The 17113-nt window shown below is 39.4% G+C and overlaps 1 protein-coding gene across 2 annotated transcripts in view; it reads right to left on the bottom strand.

Moving 5' to 3' along the window:
* The window catches only part of SHOC2 (SHOC2 leucine rich repeat scaffold protein), a 59284-nt gene extending 42191 nt beyond the window's left edge, over positions 1-17093 (bottom strand). For both annotated transcript variants that reach the window (XM_081104649.1, XM_081104648.1), the window contains exon 1: positions 16973-17093. The gene's annotated coding sequence lies outside the window, so the exon portion shown is untranslated. The remainder of the gene's footprint in view (positions 1-16972) is intronic.
* Between the last annotated feature and the right edge of the window lie 20 nt (positions 17094-17113).

Genomic DNA, 17113 nt, shown 5'->3' with positions numbered 1-17113 from the left:
CCTGAAAGGGGGGAGCTCCCCAACCCCCTGATCGCCCTGCGGCTCTGTGTGTGACAGGGTGCGGTGCCCCACCCCCTGATCGGCCCTGCTCTGTGTGTGACAGGGTGCGGCGCCCCAGCCCCCCGCCCCCCACGGGCCCTGCTCTGTGTGTGATGGCATAGAGCCATAACCTCCCCATCGGCCCTGCCCTGAGTGTGACAGTGGCGGCACCCCAACCCCCTGATTGGCCCTGCTCTGTGGGTGATAGAGGGCGGCGCCCCAACCCCCTGATCCGCCCTGCTGTGTGTGTGACAGGGGGCGGTGCCCCAACTCCCCTATCGGCCCTACTCTGTGAGTTACAGGGGGGAGCTCCTCAACCCCCTGATTTGCCCTGCTCTGTGCATGACAGGGGGTGGTGCTGCAACCTCCCCATCGACCCTGCCTTGAGTGTGACAGGGGGCGGTGCCCCAACCCCCCAATTGGCCCTACCCTGAGTGTGACTGAGAGTGGCATCGCAACCTCCTGATCAGCCCTGCTCTGTGCATGACAGGGGCTGGCACCCCAACTCCCCAATCGGCCCTGCTCTGAGCCTGACCAGGGGCTGAACCTAGGGATTGGGCCTGCCCTCTGCCACCCGGGAGCAGGCCTAAGCCAGCAGGTCGTTATCTCCCGAGGGGTCCCAGACTGCGAGAGGGCACAGGCCGGGCTGAGGGACCTCTCCTCCCACCCGAGTGCACAAATTTTTGTGCACCAGGCCTCAAGTATATATATAAAAGGCTAAAAAGCCTAAGCAACTGGCCAACCTTCTGGTAGCTATGACACTCACTGACCACCAGGGGGCAGACGCTCAATGTAGGAGCTGCCGAACTGCAGTGACTTTGAAGCTGCTGTTCTTGGGTGATGCACCCAGAACCAGAGAGGAGGGAGCCCGATTCCAAGCTGTGTCAGCCAAGAACCGCCCTCTCGCAATCTGGGACCCCCTCGTGGGATGTCGGGGAGCCAGTTTCAGCCTGATCCCCGCAGGCCATGCCGAGGGACCCCACCGATGCATTCATCTGTGCACTGGGCCTCTCTCTATGTATATAAAAGGCTAAGTGGCCGACTAACTATCTAACCGTCCAGTATGTATGATGCGCACGGTATGACTCGTGCATGCACAATACATATAAAGCTCTCACTGGTAACAATTGCACGCGCCCAACCAGCCAGTACATATGATGGGCACTGGCAATCCTAGCCTATCTAATAAAAGCCTAATATGCAAATCGACCTAACAGCAAAACAACCAGTCGCTATGACGCACACTGACCACCAGGGGGCAGGTGCTCAACGCAGGTGCTGCCCCCAGCCTGCAGGCCCCAGGCCAGCCAAGGCAGATGCCTGGGGAGGGGGCGGGGGGGGGGGTGAGGGGGGCGGGCCCTGATTGCCCTGCTGGTTGCCCCACAGATTGTCCCTGATCGCTGGCCAGGCCTAGGGACCCTCCCCATTCACTAATTTCATGCATCGGGCCTCTAATTTACCCATATTAAAAACCTTATTAGGTTCCCATGGCTACAGATAATCCTGTCATGCAAACACATGTTTTAGAATACCTAACAACATGCTAACCTGAAAATGTTCAGTAATACATTCTCCAAATTTCCCAAAATCTATTTCTACAACATTTAGTCCCATGGTCAAATAGGTTTAGGATAAGATGTATTTCAAACATAATTAAACTGTGTTTTTACAGCAGAAATTACCAGTGCTTTTAATATAATAGTGTACTTTGTGAAGAATATATATGACTTCCCAATCTATATGCTATATACTAGTTATCAGTATTCTTCGTATGAAGGATAGTAATACCTTTTCCTATTAATGAAACTATTAATATGGACATAAAAAATCTTAAAAGTGTAGAAAAATTTCCATCAAATGATGGTTATGTATTAGGATGGTTTTTGCTTTCCTTTATCTCTGTATCACTTTTTTTTAAAATATATTTTATTGATTTTTTACAGAGAGGAAGGGAGAGGGATAGAGAGTTAGAAACATCGATGAGAAAGAAACATCGATCAGCTGCCTCCTGCATACCTCCTACTGGGGATGTGCCCACAACCAAGGTACATGCCCTTGACCGGAATCGAACCTGGGACCTTTCAGTCCGAAGGCCGACGCTCTATCCACTGAGCCAAACCGGTTAGGGCTCTGTATCAACTTTTTAAATGTATATAATAAGCATTCACTCTTTTCATAGTCAAGGATTAAAAAAGCTATTTTCATTTTGAAACAGAAAAAATCCTAAAAGTGCTAGTTTGGTTATACTGACTTTTAAACTGAGAAAGGATAAAGGTAATTAAATTTCATTTATAAAGAAAATCTGAATGTATAATACAAGAGGTCAACATAGTATCAAAGCCCATTTAAATTAGTCCATGATAGCCCACGAAGAACTAAATAATATCCAGCACTTCAGATTTGAATTATAGTACAAGAGATATTATTTAAAAGTTCATGGAGGGATCTGATCCACTGAAGTTATAAACCAATTTTTGGATACTGGCAGTTCAGAAAAACAGTTTTTCTCCAATTATAAATATTTAAATTTATATAAGTATAAAAACTGTATTTTCATTCAGTCAACAATTTATTTCATACATACTAGTAAGTGTCATGCACTGTTCAAGATGCTAAGTATGCAATAATAAGTCACAGTTCTTGTCTGTAAGCTTACAAACAAGTGGATAAGGCAAAGAACAGTGTGGTAAGGATTGCTGCAGCACAAAGAGAAGTCCCTAAAACAGTCTTGGACATTGGGGGAAACAGTAAAGGCTTCTTAAAAAAATAACAGGTAGGCCCTGTTCAGATAGCTCAGTTGGTTAAAGCACTGTCCAGATCCCCCGTCAGGGCACATACAAGAATCAACAAATGAATGCATAAAAAGTGAACAAGAAGTCAATGTTTTTCTTTCTTTCTCTACCCACCTTCCTCTAAATTGTTTTAAATCGGTCAATCAATTAATTAAAAAAGACAATAGCTAAGGAGAAAGCAACTAAAAAGGTTTGGAGGGGAGGTCAAGATTCCTGGAGTCATCCTGACTCCTACCTCTCTCCTTCAGTTCTGACATCCTAATCATCACCAAATCCTATCCATTCTTTTCCCAGAATTTCTCCTGACTTCAACTTCTCTTCATTCTCACTGCCACTACCCTGCTCTAGGCAATACCAAATTTCTTCCAATAGCTTTGTAACTGGTCTTACCACAACCACTCCCCCATCCTGTTCCTAACCTAATCACTACACTGTAATTAGAGTGATCATTCAAATACTCACATCTAATCGGGTTACTATACAATTTAAAACACTTGAGAGAAGAGTGGGTGGCCTCCATAAACACAGCCCTCAGGATAAAATCCAAATTTCTTAGCAGTAATTACCGAGTCTTTCAAGATCTGGCCCCTGCTTGCTTCTCCTGCCACAACTCTGATATTTCCCACTTTGCACTCTAGTCACAGCAGGTCCTGCTATCTCTGCCCCCCGGACTTTACACAAGCTATTCTCTTCTGCCAGAAACATTGGTTTACAATTCTTCACTGATCGAATTCTTGTGTTCTTCAGAACTCAGCTCAGAAGTCTGGAAAGCCTTTCTTGATTACTCAGAAACATTTCTGAATATCCCATCCTCCACTTAAAACTACCCCTTATCAGAACGTGCATCACAGTGGATTATACTTACTGGGTTAGTTGTCTGACTCCTTCATTTAAAGTAATGGAAAATAGGGAACCTTCTTTTTCTCAGTTGTATCCTAGTACTTAGAAATAATGCCTAACACATAATAGCAGTTGTATTTATTAAAAGAATTATAAATATATGTTAACTTGGCTTTATCTGCCCTACAATCTGCCCTCCTTACATAAAGAAACAATTTATACTCTATAAAGTGCTCTACAAATTAAAAGATATCATGAACTTTTTATTAAACATACAGTAAGTACTCAATAAACACTTGCTGAATGAAGATAACTTAACAATAAACAGATAAAAATGTTTTCTCATCCTAGCTGGTTTGGCTCAGTGGATAGAGCATTGGCCTCAGACTGAAGGGTCCCAGGTTTAATTCAGGTCAAGGGTTCAACCCCCGGGCCTGGTCAGGACACACGTGCAGGAGGCAATCAATTGGTTGTTTCTCTATCTCTTCCCCTCCCTTCCACTCCCTCTAAAAAAATCAATGGAAACCCATCCTTGAGGATTAACCAAGAAAAAAAAAAAAGACACACACACACCACACACACAAAGTTGCCCCATGCATAGTTTCCCTATAATCCACTTAAAATTAACTAGAAATCACTCTGATTTTGATATGAATACCTAAAAATGGCAAGATTTCACTTGTACTTTCCTTTTTTATAAGATCTGAAACACTCCTTTTTCTATTAAGTAGCTTAAAGGATCAAAATAAACTGTCTACCCTCCAAATCACATCAAGCTATATATTTTTGTTGATCAGGAGTTAAAAAAGGAATCCTCAAAACTGGAAGACCTAAGATTAAGAAAGCACCCCAAATTAACGTGCTTAAGGGAACACTATTGATCATAGAAAAATTAAAAAAATAAAAACCACATTCTTAGGCAGCATGAGTGAACCTGAGGTAAGAGTGGTTTTCATGAAGGCTAAAGAACTAGCTGTCTGTGAACAACTCACAGCACCTTCAAATTCATTCACCTTATTTTTCCCTTTGCTGAGGAGGCAAGATGAAATAGTTTGGATGGACATGGAGAAGACATGGTTAACTTATTTTATACAAGAGCAAATACATGAGAGCTTTTCAGGAAATCTGTGTTCCTTCTTATGAGAAAAAAATAAAACTTACATAATTTTGATTCTGGGCAAACAAGTTTTGAGGAAAGAAAGGAAAATTCTTGTTTACCCAACCCACAACATAAGCCATAATGGGATTACAGCTCTCTTGTACAACACTTCAACTCACCTGTATATAAATTGCAAGATTCTCCAACAAAGTTATCAAAATAAAAGGCAGAGGTTTTGTAGGGGGGATTTAAATGTCTCAATATAACTTAAGATATAACAGTAAACATCAAATATCCTTGACCAAACATTGTCTGAAAAACTTAAGCCACACAAACACTCCCCCAAAAGATTTACCTCTGAATATTGCTTAAATTGCTTTTCTTGCCAAGGAATTCAAAACATGTCAAACACGACCCTAAGTATTCCCAAAATATACTTTACTCTTCATTTATCAGGGGAAAACTAGCAATAAACCAATAAGTTGGTTACTTAATTATCAGTGTAAAGCAAAAGAGATAAAATGTAATTGCTATCTTAGGTTATTAACACTAAGATGACTGTAATACTCAATAAAGTATTTTCAATTAAAAAAATGATTTTATGCTAAAAATTAAGTTGATTACATTTAACTGTTTCATTTTTGTTAGTATAAACCTCACATTCCTTTACTAGGTCTTATCTGATTATAAATCCTTTCCATTACTTACTCTATAAACTATTTATCAGAAACTGTCAGAAAAACATAAACAAAAATAAATGTACTGTATGTAACAAGATTAGAAGAGTGTGTGGTCTCAAGGTAGGTATTTTACATTTAAGAATCAGTATTTAATAAGTTCCCATTACTGTAAAACAAATAGCCTTTTTCACGTCTTGAAACTATTTAGATGAAGACCATATGCTCAAGTAATTATTTTATTTATCTACTTATCCTTGACAGTTGTTAAACAGGATTTACAGAATACATTTGGGGCTTTAAAAATATCTCTCATTTATCTCTGTATTAGTTTTTTAAATATCCCATAGCAAAAAATCTTTCTCATATAAGATCAAAAGAAATACATTGAATAGCCAGGCCCAATTTAACTAAGATCAATAAAGAATTTCTCCCTTCAAAAACTACTCAAAATAAAGAAAGGCAGGCCTTGCTTATATTTTTGAATATCCATAAAAGGACATTTTATTATTTTGTAATTTAACACATTAAATCCAATCAGTTCCCAACTTATTACTATCTTATTACTATATCTCAAAATATGATTTTCACAGTTCATAGAAGCTTTGATGTAAAAAAAAAAATTCTTACATCACAAAAATATAGATCCTAATTTGTAGGTAGCAAGTAATATATTAAATACTTAAAACATGCCAGAAAGAAAAAACATTACTTGTCAATACTTAATTTTAATTCCTCTCAGAAGCAATTCAAATATTATCAAATTGTTAGTTTATAAAAACTGGATAGTATAGTCAGGAAAGAGATGGGCTAATTAACAAGTTGTTTTTATTTTTAGGACATGAACCTACTATTGTGGATTATCAATTTTCAAAGAATTTGAGTAATATAGCAAAACTTCAAGTATATTTAATTTCAACTTTCTTCGATGAAACAAAAGATCTTCCAAGATCTTACCACAGGACCCTTGTTATTATATCGATTATTACATATATACTAGTACACCCATATATATGAAACTATCAGGTATAATTGAGTTCCAGTTGAGAAAAGGCCATAAGATTTTTTATGTTTTTGTATGTGAATAATTAGTCTTGAATTAAGGCATTGCTCTCAGAGCTAACTTTACAAGAATTACATAGCTGACTTTTAAAGCTTAAGTCCTTCCTTTTTCATATCATGAAAATCCTTAAACTGAAACATTTAACTGTAATATTCATTTGTAGGTATTACAATTAGTGTGGATCAACTCAGTCCCTTTTTTTCATTAACAAAATAACCTAACAGAAGTTTATTTTATCAAATGCCTTTAAACATAGTTTCCTGAACAATGTATATAAATTAACAGACTTCATTATTTTATTTTAATCCTCACCTGAGGACAAACTTAGAAAGAGAGGAAGGGTAGGAGGAGGGAGAGAAAGAGAAACATGGATTGGTTGCCCCTGTCCAGGAAACAAACCCACAACCCAGACATGTGCCCTGACCAGGAATTGAACATGCAACCTTTTGGTGCAGGGGATGATGCTCAACCAACTAAGCCACTCCAACCGGGCAGTAGAGTTCACACTTTATATTTAGTTTTCAAACAGTTTCAGTAGCTGGTTCTCATAGACTGGCATAATGTTGCTCAACATTCTGGAAGAGAAGTTTAAAATAATTTCCATTGAAAATTTTAAGTCATGTACACAATCATCATGGAAATGTTGATATCAGTTATTTTTTAAATTTTAATAGCATTTAAAAATTTGTTTCAAAAATAGTGATTCCATTTTTAAAGTCATTTCTCTCAAGCCCCAAAACAATGCTTCTTATGCCTTATTTGTAGCCTAAGATATTATCACCTAATATACACCATTCACTCACTGGCCATCATTATATTTGATTAGAGGCCCGGCGCACAAAATTCGTGGGGGGGGTGGGGGGGGTCCTCAGCCTGGTCTGCGCCCTCTCGCAGTCTGGAAGCCCTTGGGGGATGTCTCGCTCTTAAGCCGGCAGTCGGACATCCTTAGCGCTGCGGTGGAGGCGGGAGAGGCTCCCATCACTGCCACTGGGCTTGCCAGCCATGAGCCAGGCTCAGGGCTTCTGGCTGAGTGGCGCTCCTCCTGTGGGAGTGCACTGACCACCAGGGGGCAGCTCCTGTGTTGAGTGTCTGCCCCCTGGTGGTCAGTGCACGTCATAGCGACCGGTAGTTCTGCTGTTCGATTTGCATATTAGCCTTTTATTACATAAGATCATCTTTAGGTCCTCAGAGCCCAACACAAAGCCTGACACAGTCTCACATATTTGGGGGCTTCAATAAACTTTGTTCTTGGCCCAAACATTCATCTTCAGTGTGTACTACAAGAAGCTATTATATAAACGGAGGTGGGGAAAATTAAAAAATACTGCAGCACTACAAGCCATTTAGCATGCTGAGTTCCCACAGTTGCTTAGTGGGTGTTCTAAAACTAGGACATATTTCTAGTATTAAGAATTCCAAATCACTACTTCCAAAGTACGGAAATAAATGTCTTTAAGATTAAATAATAAAACCTTACTATTTTAAGCTACCTAGTATATAAGTGTTCTATTTCTATGTTTAAACTGTAATTAACACATGGTAAACCAATATTTATTTTAGCAACAAAATAAGAAATTAGCTCTTCTACGTACTTACCCTTATAGAACTCAATAGATTACAATATTAAGATAAAATGCAATTTATCTGAACCAGAACTAAAGTGAAATTTTATCCTAGAAGATACATGAAGCAAAACTAAATATAATCTATTTCAGGTCACCCAATCTGTTACACTGCATATACTTCTAGCAAAAAAGTAATTATGACCCCCAATCTAATTTTTCCAGTCTAGGTTACTAGGAAATGCCAAGAGATTAAGCTTACTTTCTTTAACAGAATAGAGGTTGCAGAAATATATCATTTTGTCATATCATTGCAACAGGTATGTTTTCATTCAAAACTGATGGGAAAAAAACACACATGTTGTTACTCAATTTTACACATATCACAGCTAAATAAATAAAGAGCACATGTTTGGTATAAAAGCTACTTCTGCAAATTTAAGGTCATAATATGATACTGTATTGATTCTGTATCATCAGATAATTATTTGCTTCTACTTAATTTTACTCAAATACTTATGGGGCCTACTGTATTTCACCTCATTAAACATATCTTCCCAATAACAAAAGTGTAACACATTAAAAAATTTTAGTTGTAGCCCTGGCCCCTGGCCCCTAGCCAGTAAGGCTCAGTTGGTTGGAGCACCTTGGGTTTTGCTCCCAGAACATGCCCGAGTTGTAGGTTCAATCCCTGGGGAGGCAGATGTTTCTCTTTCACATCAATGTTGTTGTTTTCTCTCTCTCTCAAATCAATTTTTAAAAAACCACCTCCTCCTGTGAGGATTAAATTTTTTTTAATTGTATCATTTTAGATAGAAACCTTTCTGAAATACAAAACATAGCTACATATAAAACAAATGGTGTCTTGAAAGATTCTAAGTGTGTTTATCACAACACGAAGGTGCCTTTAACTGATAATTATTTTTAAAGTTTTGTATTTGCTTTTAACTGTTTTCCCTCTGTTCTTATTTTCAACTCTCTTATGGTTTCTAGGAGTACCCCAGGTCTTTTTACATTTGGTTACCAAACTTTTAAAAATTGCATATTATGAGAAAGCAAAAAAGCCCTGAATTGAGTACTGAGGGATTGTAAAAGCAGGAAATGTGTTTAAGAGCAATGACACTTCTTTATCCTTTTTAGTGGCCTGTTTGTTTGGGGGGCTCTGCTCATTACGAAGCTCACAGAATAGCAAAAAGACAGACATTAAACACATCATACAAAAATGATGAGTGGAATAAAAACAGTGCAGATGCTAAGGGACCTTTAACAGAAAAATCTAACTAGGGAATCAAAGAAGGCCTCCCCAAGGATGAAAAACTGAAAGCTGAAGGGTGATTAGGTTCACCAGGTGAACATTACATTTGGTTTTATTCAAGGAGATATCAGAAAGTTTTAGTTTCCTATTACATAACCTTGAGATAAATGAGATGTTATAACATGTAACTGTAAAATGTGAGAATTTTAAAAAGTAATTTCTCAAATTTCTGTAATGAAAATGGAAGTATCAAAACCAAAAGAAAAGCAATATGAGAATGTTTTAAAATGGGAACTATGGCACTATTGCACTTTGTGGGAAATGGAGTTTGGGATGGCAAAGAAGGCCTCACTGTGCCCTTGAAAAAGTATTAAATCATACTATATGAAATGTTACTTAATATTCAAATTCAGAAAACTTCTAAATCATGTAAGACCATGAAAAGACTCCTACCAAGATATAAGTACTAATCATACGGTCTGATCTACTTAGCTGAAAAAGTGGCATCTATCCTATCTAATAATAGACAAACATGGTAATTAACCGTACCTCTGACACACTTCCCATTGGCTAATCAGGGCAATATGCAAATTAATTGCCAACCAAGATGGCAGCCGGCAGCCAGGCAGCTGAAGTGAACAGGAGGCTTGCTTGCTCCAGTGATGGAGGAAGCCAAGGTTCCCTGCCTGCGGCTGCCGGCCTCTGAGCTGCACTCTAAGAAACAATGTTGCAATTATAGAAGCTAAACAAACCCCAGAAACCTGCTTTCAGCCAGCCGGCCTCAGAGCTGGAGCTGCAACAGTGTTTCAATTATAGAAGCCAAACAAACCCAGATACCTGCTTTCAGCAGCTGAGGTCTCAGAGATGGAGCTGAGCCTCAAAGCTAAAGCTGGCTCTCAGTTCCAATGACAGCCATAGAAGGTAAATAAATCCCAGAATAAAAAATAAGAAAAAAAAGGAGAAGTTGGGAGCTTCAGTCACCCGCCAGCCTGAAAACGGCCCTCAGGCCCTCACCCAGACTGGCCAGGCACCCCAGTGGGGACCCCCACCCTGAAGGGAGTGTGACCAGCTGCAAACAGCCATCATCCCCTCATCCAGGCTGGCCAGGCACCCAAGCAGGACCCCCACCCTGATCCAGGACACCCTTCAGGGCAAACCAGCCGGCCCCCACCCATGCACCAGGCCTCTATCCTATATAGTAAAAGGGTAATATGCAAACTGACCCTAACAGCAGAAGGACTGGGAATGACTGGTCACTATGACACACACTGACCACCAATGGGCAGACGCTCAATGCAGGAGCTGCCCTCTGGTGGTCAGGGCGCTCTCACATGGGAGGCGCTCTGCTCAGCCACAAGCCAGGCTGATGGCTGCCAGTACAGCGGTGGTGGTGGGAGCCTCTCCTGCCTCCTCAGCAGCGCTAAGAATGTCCGACTGCAGCTTAGGTCTGCTCCCGCTGGCAAGTGAACATCCCCCGATGGCTGCCGGGCTGCCAGAGGGATGTCTGATTGCCAGCTTAGGCCCAATTCCCCGAGGAGCAGGCCTAAGACAGCAGGTGGTCATCCCCTGAGGGGTCCCAGACTGTGAGAGGGCATAGGCCGGGCTGAGGGACCCTCCTCCCCACCGAGTGCACAAATTTTTGTGCACCGGGCCTCTAGTATATATATAAAAGGCTAAGTGACCGACCGAATGTCCATCCAACTGTCCAATCGACTGACCAGCCAGTACATATGACACACGCTGGCAATTTCAAAATAAACATTGACTCACACATGCATGATACATATAAAGCTCTCACTGGCGCCAATCACATGCGATGCCAGAATGTATCTGAAGACCAACTATTGGCACTTTGTTGTTATATCATGTTGCTGTTGTTTATTTATTAATCAATTTATCATTGTTTTTATCAATGTTTTTATGTTTTTGTTATTTTTATATCATGTCTTTGTTTTTATATCATGTTGTTATTGTTTATTTATTAATCAATTTATATATTATTTTCATATACATTTTACTAGTTTTCTTTCATCTCTTACTTCTATTATAGAGAAAGGGCGAATAGCGATATTAAAATGTTTTGTATCTTAATTTTATAATACTGTTATATATACTATTTTTTTTGCAGCAATGTAAACGAAGCTTTCTTCTAATTAATTTCCTTTCAATGTGCACAAATCCGTGCACCAGGCCACTAGTTTTTAAATCAGTTTGCAAAGAAGTTGTTTTTAATTCTCAGAATAGCAAATTTTAAATGTATAGTAAAAACCTACTATGAGCTTTAAAAAAATTCATAATTGTTACTCTTAACATGATGCATAAATACTGAGAAAAAGATACTTAATTTCGATTTTGAAACCTAACTGGAGTTCTAAGCCTGGGAATTATTTCATATCAGGCTAATATCTTCTCTTTTGTACTTAATTAAAATATTAATAAAATATACACTTTATTAAGTTTTAAGTAATAATTTTGAGCAGTTCCCCCACATTAATGCAGATTTACAGTTCAAGGCCCAAATTAAATTAGGCACACAAGAAATAACAGTCTCTAAAAATGTGAGCTTTCATGAAAGCCTACTGTATCACCTAAAATATTAAGTCACACATGAAATCCAAATTGCTATTCACCTGCAATTCTCCAAATGGACATTAATGTCTCTAACTTCTATGCTTTTTTTTAACCTCTATTTATCCTACTTATTCCTCAAGACTTAGCTCAGGCCCAATCCTCCAGTAAGCAATGCTGGTTATGCATGTAGTGTGAGCCTTAATTCATCTAAAATCTTCAGTGTATACTGCTATCAAAGCACCTGTCACTCTAAAACAACCAATTACTACTGATTTGTCCAACTTATGCAACAAACTGAACTTGCTGAGCATAGAAAACATAGTATATTTATTTCTGCATCCTCAAAATGTGAACCATACATGGCACTCAGTAGACGCTCTATGACATTAGTGAATATGAAACTGTAGTTAGTAAGAAATATTTATAGAACAAAATTTGAAAGTTAACATAAAGACTATTTGCAAAACTGTGAAAGTCTTAAAAGCAGGAAGGAGTACTGTATTACACAAAACTGAGAAAGCTCAAATTTGATGAAATTCACTCTAAATTCTAAGACATTATCAGGGTCAGAACAACCCATTTCCACTTTACCTCCAAGACAGTAGAAAAACTAAAAGAAAAAAGAACTATCTTCTTCAACTGTAAAATTACTAAATTAAAACTGTAGAATTTATAAATAGTATTTGAGGACAAATAAAGTGCTTAAATTGTGAGTATTCACAGTGCTATAAATAATAGAAGACAGACATGCCAAATACTTCATAAAACATTTTCAGGTTCATTTCATGTAGGGACCAATTATACCTTTTAAAGGTCTCTTATAATGTTTTAGCTTCAAGCAATATGTTCATTCTTTCTGACAAAAGAACCTTTGCCTCTTAACAGCATTCTCTACTTTTTGCAACCAGTGCTGATCTTTATAGAGAAACTGCAATGAGATATATAGTGTGAAATCTAATTAGTTCTTTTAAATCTTGATAATGGGAACTTATTTTCTCAAAAAGCATATATGTTGCCAACATCTGAAAAGTTGAGGAGCCCTTTGTCATTAGAATATGCTTTTCACATGGAAGAAATTTTGATTTGGTAAAAAGTTGCAAACCAGGGGAAAATACCCAACAAAGATATAGTAAACATTAGTTTACCCTAAAATAATTCAACTACATATTTTAGAACATAAATCAGTTTCTCAGACTTATGCATCTTCTTCCCAACCTACACTAATGACAATTATATTGCAGAACACTCTATAACATATTAAGTTCAAGCACACCAAAGATTGTAACTTACACATTTTTTCAGATTTTAAAAGTGTAGACAGAGAGGTAGAAAAATACAAAATTTTGACCACTATATTCAGAGAGAAAATATTTCCAGAAAGATCTATAGGGCATAAATTTGATGCAGTGTAACAAGTAAAATTCAGAGACAGGGATAACAGAATATACATATACATATATATGAAAGATTTAGCCTTAAATTATAAAATGCCCATGCATAAAATAATGCATAAAACGTAAGCCTAACAATAAACAAAAAATATCAATTTCATGCCTGTAATACTCACTTCTCAAGTACCACATAAAAATACCTAATGTATTTTAAGTATTATAGCCAATTTCTATCTAATTCATCTACTCACAAAATATTTACCAATTTCCTACTAGTCTTACTAGGAAATGTCCAAGTGCTTATTTTATATCTAAATTTCCTCTCCTAATTGATATTTTATAATATAAACTACTTCAAGAATACTTTCATCAAAACCAAGCTATAAACACCTCAGACTCACTAAAGGACTTGTGGGTCAACTTGTTTGGTTTTTATTGTTTTGGAGGGGCGTATGTGTTGGACTTGGCTTTGTTTTGTTGTTATAAGTATTGATTTTATGCTTTTTCAGACACGAATGATATAGTAAATTGAATTATAAAGATATATTCTTTTATTTAATCTTCAACTTCCAAAATATATCAATGCTCATATCTGCAAATACAGGTTAGAGTATATTTCCTAGTCAAAAACACAACAGATTATTTTTATATATTTTAAATATCTTCTTACTAGAAAAAAAATCTAAAAATTTAAATTGTTTAAAGAACAAGTCTTACAGAAATATTAAATTACATTACAGATATTGATAATTTAGCATATCTTCAAAACCAATATGACCATAATTAACTGCCCAAATAACAAAGAATTCCAATTTTATCCACCCTTCCCCCATAATCCACACAGGTAAGCCAAGGCAAAATAATATACTAGCAGCTATTCAGAAACCATCTTTGGGAATACTTTACAGAGAATTCCAGTTTATGGCTCTCTGAACGTGGAACAAGCCCTGTTCCAAGACACTGAAGAAATAGTAGTGTTTAAAAAGCATTAATTCCAGCAAGTCAAAAGAGTTTATAATTTTGCTGTTTCTTTTGAAAAGTGAAATGTTTCAAATTTCTGACTGGGTTGTAGTTCACAAAATATTAATATAACTCTTGCTACAATTATCAAAACACAGCTTTGATAAAATTTCTGAATATGGTAGTTTAAAAACTAAAAAATTATCCAGCTACAAGCTATTAATGTAGCTCTTAATAGCACTCTTTAATGAAAACAATTTATAAAAAAAATAAGAGAAAATTATAAACACTTGAAAACTATATTAACAATGAGATCAGAAAACAAATGCCAACCTGACATAAATGTAGTTGTTTCTTCAAACACTGAACAAATATCTTGGGGGGGAAAGCAGGAACCTTAGATACAGGCAAGGTCCATATCTCAAAACTGGCATTTCAAGAATATAGTTTACGAGGAATTCCTACCATTTGGGACATAAATTGACCTTGAAGGCAAACAAGTCAGAGAAAGACAAATACTGGATGATCTCACTTAGATATGGTATCTAAAAAAACACACAAAACATACTAACAACAACAAAAACATAAAAAAAGAGATCAGACTTGTGGTTACCAGAGGAGGAGGATGGGGGAGGGGAACAGGAGGAAGGTAGTTAAAAGGTACAAACCTCCAGTTACACAATAAGTAAGTACTAGGGATGTAATGTACAACATGATGACGATAGCTAACACCGCTCGCTGTATGATACACAGGAAAGCTGAGAGCAAACCCTAAGAGTTCTCATCACAAGGAGAAATATTTCCTTGTTTTCTTTTTTTTTTCTTTTCTTTTTGTTATATCTATATGAGAAGATGGATGTTACCCAAACCTGTTATGGTAATCATCTCACAATATATATATAAACCAAACCATGCTATATGCTTTAAACCTATACAGTGATGTACATCAATTATTTCTCAATAAAATTTGAAAAAATGATTATTATAGTTTTACGTTAGAGCTTTATATTACTTTTAAGCCATTTTAAAGTTACAAACCTTAGACAAAGCCTTTATTTGTCTGTGGTCTATTTTTCAAATGTATAATCATAATGAATTAAAAGTACAGTATGGTGTACCTTATGTCCAAACAAGTATTTAAAAGGCTTATATTCAATCTAAGTTCCATTAGTAGGAATGGTCATTTACATACTTCATTCCTCAAAATTCTTGTCACCTGTCACATAGAAAAACCTTAACAAGATAAATTCAAACTATAAATGTAAGCTTTGTGAATGTTACAAATTGTACCCAATAGCTAAATTTCTTCAAATACAACGTAACAGAAGGATTATGGCGTGGAAGTCTAGAGATTAGTACATTAATAAACTAATCTTTAGTCTTTAAAATAAAGATAATGTTTCAGTATTGATGCTTCATTTAGATACAAAAATACTTGGTTACACAAGTGTACCCTGGGACTCTGAAAAACATAACAAAAATAAGTTTTAGATACAACAATCCCTCTGGGTAGATACTAGAAACTGCTGACATTTAAGAAATGTACAAAATTGCACAAATATAAATAAGCTTATAGACTGCTGCTAGTTAGGGTGAAGGCAAATACTATACAGTCCACATCTGCAACCCACTTTTGCTTCAGCATCCCCAGAGGCTTAGAAAACATTGCTTTGGGTAGGTTGCAAAACATTGCTTCCTCTTTTATTCTCATCACCCCCATTACGATACAAAGCAACAGACAACAAAATCAAATCGGCAACTGTAAGGGGCTGAAAGCTTAAAAATCTTTCCAGCCCCCGAATCCGTATTCAATTCCACCTGTTTGTAAATCCACACGAACACAATAACACAAACTCGCTGCTGACGGCGGGGGGGGGGGGGGGGGGGCAATTAATGGTTTGGAGTCATTCTTCTTCTTACCTAAACGTGGGGCGGGGGAGGAGGATGATACAAAACAATGGATGCTGAGGGGCTGGGGGGTTCGTTCTGTCCCGAAACCTCTAGTGCTGAGTTGGGGGGGAGTACTTTTCCTCTGTCTCTAAAAGCTACCGCGAAAGAGGTGGCTTCCATCAGGCATGTCCGACGGAGCAGCCTTGAATGCCTACAACTCGCTTCACCTGGCAACACACCCAAACCTCCTCACCGCTCCCCCACGAGGGGAGGGAGGGGGCGAGGAGCGCGCGGTGGGCTCTGGGGAGGCGGCAAGGAAAGACCCCCCGCCCCGAGTCTCTACCGCCGCGCCAGGGACCCCGCCGAGCGTTACACGCCCTCCCGGACGCCCACGGTCTCCCTACAGCCCGACCCGGCGGCTCCGGGAGCCGAGGGGAGCAGGACCGCTCTCCCGGCGCCCCCGGCCCGCGCCCTCGCGCCGGCTCGCCCTCGCCCTCGCCGGGCGCTGTTCCGGCCGCCCGCCACCACCGCAGGCCTGGCCCCGGTCGCTGTCAGAGCCGGCCGGCTCGCTCTAGGCGCCCGGCCGCAGTCCCTGCACGGAGAGCCCGGTCCAAGGGCCCAGCCCTCCCGGCGACAGCACCCAGGAAAGCCGCGGCGGCGGCGGCGCCTCCCAGGGCCCCGGCCCCTGGGGCCTCGCCCCGGCCCCGCCGGCTCGCGCCAGTCAGGACGCGCGGGGCCTCCCCCTACCAACAGCCCGACCGCCCGACGGGAAGGAAGGGAGGCAGGAAAACCCGACCTACAGACACCCTCCCGCCTCAGCGGCCCCAGGTTACCGTCAGGAGCCCCGACTCCGCCATCCTCCTCGCTCGCTCGCCCTCCTTCCTCCTCCTCCTCCTCCTTAGAAGAGACGCTGCCCAACCGCCGCCCCCCGCCCGCCCCTCCCCCACTCGCCCCGCCCCGCCCCTCCCCCACTC

This window comes from Myotis nattereri (assembly GCF_964212035.1).
Source record: "Myotis nattereri genome assembly, chromosome: 13".
NCBI lineage: Eukaryota > Metazoa > Chordata > Mammalia > Chiroptera > Vespertilionidae > Myotis > Myotis nattereri.
This window is presented reverse-complemented; position numbering and strand designations above follow the sequence as displayed.